We start from the raw sequence: 5,953 nt of genomic DNA, 5'->3' as shown, positions 1-5,953 counted from the left end.
TTCACAAATTCTCCCCCATAATCAAAACTCAAAACCCTAAAACTACATTGTGAATACTGATTAAGTTAGAAGGAACATTCCTATATTTATAGAGTCCTCAAACCTCTCCTACAAGAAAAGGACTAGTCAAAATATTAAAACATTTTCCTAAAAGGAAAATCTATTTATGGTAAGAAATCAGGGCAAATAAAACCCAACATATTGGGGCCCCAAAATAAAAAAAAATTTCACGCACCAAATGCTAAGCACTGGACGTGAGGTGAGGTGTTAAAGAATGACAAAAGTCTCACATTGATGGTTAATGAGATGAGTGAACTCTTTATAGTGCTTGAACAGTCCTCCCCTCTTTGAGCTAGTTTTTGGGGTGTGAATTAGGCCCAAAACCTAAGAGTGGTGTAAAGTGATACTTTTTTTGAAAAAAAAAATATATATTAATACTATGCATAAAGTGATATATGAAACGAAATGACACTATTTACCAAAAGTTATCTGTTAGCTTGTTGGTTAAGGCTAAGCATTTTTTTGCAAAATATATCATACGCTTAAAATTGTAGTTAAAGTAGAAGTTGAACTCAAAGTCTCTTCCCATTTAAAATTAGTTTAAATTAATGAATCAAGGATATAATCTACTTTTATATATGATAATTAAACTTTTATTTTTTCTTCTATAAATATCGACACCATTTTCTAAAATTTCTCCGTGCTACTGCCGTTTAAACTTCTTATAAGGTTTCAACAAAGACCAAATTTGACAAATAAACAATATGAATTAGGACCGCAACATGCAGAGTCAATAATTTGATTCCAATTAGTCTCTTGGGACATTCATTCATTTTGATGAAGTTTTAAAATTTCAAATATGGTGTGATTGAAGTTGATGTATATAACTAAATTAGATGACATAAGTTATATGATTTAAATACTTATTTATGTGATGGATACTTGGAGATATGCACATAAACTTTTTCAAAGTTTAATTAAGTTAGGAATGCTTTTAAAAAAACATTTAATCACGTATTCAAATATTACCGTTATATAAAATCTATGCAAATTAAAATTTAACAGGCCATCAGTATATTCATCCTTTTATATATATTATAAACTATAACTATGTTTGTACAAGAAGATCTTTTTTTTTTTTTAATTTCTCATTTGGTGTTCAAAGCCCGCATTGAGGCACGATTAAATGCACTACAAAATTTATTTGAGGGTGGCACTTCTAATAAGATTTTTACCATATTCAGAGCTCAAATCCCAAGAGTCCAAAACCTCTAAATAAGAATGAAGCAGTTCCTGCACCACAATCCATGTTAGTGTACATGAAGAATCTGATACTCATCCCGTCCACTTTTAATTGTCATGTTGTGCTTTTTGAAAGTCAATTTGACTATTTTTCAAAGCTAAATCAAATTACATTAATTCAATATTTTAAACAAAAAATTTAGATATACAAAAACTATTCGAAAAATACTATAAATTGCAATCTTTTACATATCAGTATGATGAAAAATATATCGTAAAATATTAATTAAAATTCTTATCATTTGACTCTAAAAATGAAAATTGTAACAATTAAAAGTAGACGAAGGATATGATAAGTTGCTTAGGTTGTGCAAGGAATTGATGCATATACTAGACTTACTAGTATGATTTATCGATGCGGTCCATAAAGGCAAAATTATTTTCTTGTGCGGTAGGGAAAACACAATTATAGGTCCACGTTTTCTCACTTCATTAAAATGATGTCTTATAGCAAAGGGAATGATAACGTTCTACTTGGTGCCTTACGTTAATATTTCGAGTTCTAGCTTTAAAGACAAAATTATTTTTAATATCATACAATATTTTAACATGCAATAATGTAATTATAGTATTTTTTTTATTGATGAAAATCATTTGCATAAAACAAAATGCATAATTTAATTTAGTTAAAAACCCAGACACTCATTATTTTTTAGAATCTTTTTTTCTACTAATACTACTTTCCAATTTTTACCTTTGGGATATATGTTGGAAAAAAGTTGATTAATGATACCATAATTGACTTAAGTAAACCGCGTTATCATGATATATGGTAAACAAGAAAAAGTCATCTTCACGCAAACCTAAATATGTCTCAAATAATGAAAATGTTGTCATTTTATGGAACAAACATTATTATTTTCTAACTATATACGTCTAAGGATTATCGTGAGATAAATTTGAGCCACGAGAGTAGATGAGACCCTGATAAGGAAATTTTTTCCTTTCAATTGTCGATCTTAGATAACATGAATATGAATTAGCCAGACCGGTGAATATCGGATACCAGATGATTATATCTAGAGACAAATGTACAATGCTTATATCCGATTCATTTAGACTCAGTACTTTCAACGTTGGGTATGAATTTATATGTAGAAATTCACAAAATTATAATTATAATAACTATAATGAATTCAATACTAAGAATTTTAAATGTTAAACTCATAAAACATCATCCTGAATTCGGCTATGATTATATCATAAAAGAAATTGTTAAATTATGGGTCATAGGATACCCTAATCCAATACCCTATCCCCATTTAGGCACTTAACCCCCTTCCTCCTTTCTATTAACAACTTTTAAAGAAGAAAAAAAGCAAACAGAGAAAAGTTAACAAGCTAAAAAAGGTTACTATTAGGCCATAACTAACTATAAACTTGTCTACTTACAAAAAGTTCATGATTTCTTTTCTTTTCAATTTTATATGATAAATATGTATTTTATATTACTAACTACTAGCCAAAACAGTGAAAACGGAATCTCCATTATATATAATTGCTCCAATGGTATAAAAGCATGCACCCAATCAAGATATTTAAACTATACATACATATAATTACTTAAACCCACTTACTACGACACTGGGTGGAAAAAAATAAATTCACATACACTACGACAAATGAGGGATTTAACGGCAATAATATAATCGCCGCTATATACATTATATTTAGCAGCATAATAAAGATGTGTATTTATAGTCAACACTCAAAATAAATATCAGTAAAGACTTCAACGATCCTAAATATAATGAAATTAACTTAATTACTATAAAGTATTATCGCTAAAAGGGAAAATATATTGTCACTAAATTATAGTGACATTTAGGTGTCAATTTGGACCATAAATAGACAAGTAATATATTATGCACCCAAATTTGATCTAACCCGTTCATTTACCAACTATCAATAGGTAAACTATCTCGGTCTCAATATAATTAACCAAAAGAGAAATTCCACCTCATGGGAGTAGGGGTATATTTAGGGATTTAATTTCTTGAATGTTTTCGAAATAAGACCTCCAACTTTATATTATAACCTTCATACCCTTGATCCGATGATCCTCATTATTCATCACAAGTGAGCTTCTAGAAGTAAAATAGCTATGAGGTCTCCCAAATTATTGGTATATAGAGGCAAAGGATTATCCAACGAGAATTAATAGCGGAACAAGGAATTTAATAAAAACTGTGTAAATTTTCTTTTCAATTATATTAAAAATATACAAAACTGGATCCTATATAATTACTATTATCTAACGTTTATATATTATATAATTTTCATGCGAAGGATATACATCAGACCACCCTTCGAATATTGTTAGTATGTACACCAAGTGTTTGGTGTATAAGTAGGTGTATGCCGGCAAAAGTTGAAAGGGAAATCTTTCTATAATATGGTCAAAGATTGACTTTATGTATGAAAAAGTGATATTCTTTGTCTTTGCAACACTTGTGGGACATTAATTAAAGACTAGATATTTTCATGTATCCCATCAAAGTTTTTTTCTTTTTTTTTATAGAAAAAAGAAGAAAAATAAAGTTATTAGAAGACTACCTAGAGTTTTATTAAAAGGGAAAAGTAGATGGAAAGAGACTGAACAAAGTTAATGTAAGTCAAGAAAATAGTCAAATATAAACCTTTCAAGCAGAATTATTGCAACACCACCAACATTAATCATGTTTTAACATTTTGTAGTGCTTTGGGATTAGCAATAATCCCAAGTTGGTAAATTTTGGTATGGTCATTGTTATGATGAAGAAATGTTGTTAAAAAGCAATAATAATTTTTGGCATAAAGTTTTTTTGGCTACTTAAGTTCTTTATCTTTTTGCGCTCGCTGAAAGTTATTACTTCTTTTTTTAGAATTGCTGCTGTAACAAATAAATGATTTTTTGTTAATTATTTAGTATTAATAAAATATTTATCACTATATTATATTTAACAACAATAATAAATATGAGTACTAATAATGATCACTTTATATAAATGTTGTTAAAGTTTTAGTTACTCTGGATGCAATGATATTGACTCAATTACTATAAAAAAAGTTATACGATAATAAATACTATACCGCTAAAAGGAAAATTTATCTTTTACTGTGGTGGCTCTGTGTGAGAGTGGGAAGAAAGACTTAAATATTTTGCTTATTTAACGAAAACAAGATGGTTGATAGTAGGGTGTCAAATAGGCGGATTGAGTTGAAATTAAAGATACTTAATGGGCTGAAAAGGTTGGGTCCTGATTCGCTCAAGTTTACTTTGGACTCAAATGAGTTGGACTCAAATGGGCTTAAAAACGGGTTGAGTCTTTACCCGCTCAATTTGACCCGCTTAATCTCAATGATTTTAATATATTGTTATTTAAGTTTATATCCACAATTTGAATTTCAACTCAAGAAAAAAAAAATTACAAATGGATAGATAAATCCTAAAAGATATAAAATAGATAGCAATTAATATCATCAATATAGGAACATACATTACATCAATGCAAATAAAGAGTCTTAAAACATGTTGAAATTGGAGATTAAATTAGGCTCAATTGGGGATTCTCTTAAAATGAGTTAAGACTTGAATATATTCATTTTTTTACATGTTGAAAAATACAAGAGACTATATTCATTTTTTTACATGTATTCATTCACTCTAATTTCACTTGTATTCAGTGCACATTTAGGTTGTATCGACGAATAGAGTTCAGGTATATACAAAGCTATAGAAAAATACTTCCTTCGTCCCATTTGATGTGCCACCTTTTTCTTTTTAGTCTGTCCCAAAAAAAAGAATGTCACCGTACTATAACTATAATTAGAAACAATTTAACTTCAAAATTCTCTTTTTACTCTTGATCAAATGATATATTTACAAGCACACAAAAATTTAAGAATTATTTTAGATCACAAATTCAATAATCTTAATTCCCTTTTTCTAAATATCGTGCCAAGTCAAACGGTATTACGTAAAATGAAACGGAGTTATAAAAAATATAGAGAGATTTGCTCTTGTATCACCTGTATTCCTTCATTCTAATATAAAAATACAATTAGAAAAAGAGTTAAAAATACATAAATACAAAGAGAAAAAGAGAGAGGCGAGAGAGGGGAGAGGCAAGTAAAATTAGGAAGAGATGCTAGACAGAATAAAATATAATTTAAAAATATAGCTATAAATAGTAAATACATAACACATGTTTGATATATTATATAAAATAATATATATGTCTATACACAGCATATACAGTATATATGTTAGGTATATAGTGTAATAACAACAACATATGTTCATTAAGGCTGCCATTTCAGGACAAAGTTTGATTTATTTTTTCTTTCATTCATGAGTTTGGCCATGCAATCGAATATAATATGAATTAAATATTTGTTATGTTTTCAAAAACAGCAAATGTTGGGTGGAAAAAGTTGGTCAATGATACACTCTTTTAATAGAGATTGCATTAAATTTTTGTAGACCATATTCACATCTAATTCAACTTACCGTCCCGTGGAGGGAATGGGTGCTTTTATTAAATTTCCTTGTCTTGACTACTACTATAATTAATTTGGGATTTCAAGAAAAAAAATTGTGAAAAAAGCACGTATAGAAATCTCATATATTTGGAGGCTAATTACATCCTATTTCAAAAGTTTTTTCAAT

Source organism: Solanum tuberosum, unplaced genomic scaffold (genome assembly GCF_000226075.1).
Source record: "Solanum tuberosum cultivar DM 1-3 516 R44 unplaced genomic scaffold, SolTub_3.0 scf00681, whole genome shotgun sequence".
NCBI lineage: Eukaryota > Viridiplantae > Streptophyta > Magnoliopsida > Solanales > Solanaceae > Solanum > Solanum tuberosum.
The sequence above is the reverse complement of the archived record's forward strand: the minus strand, read 5'-3'. Positions refer to the sequence as shown.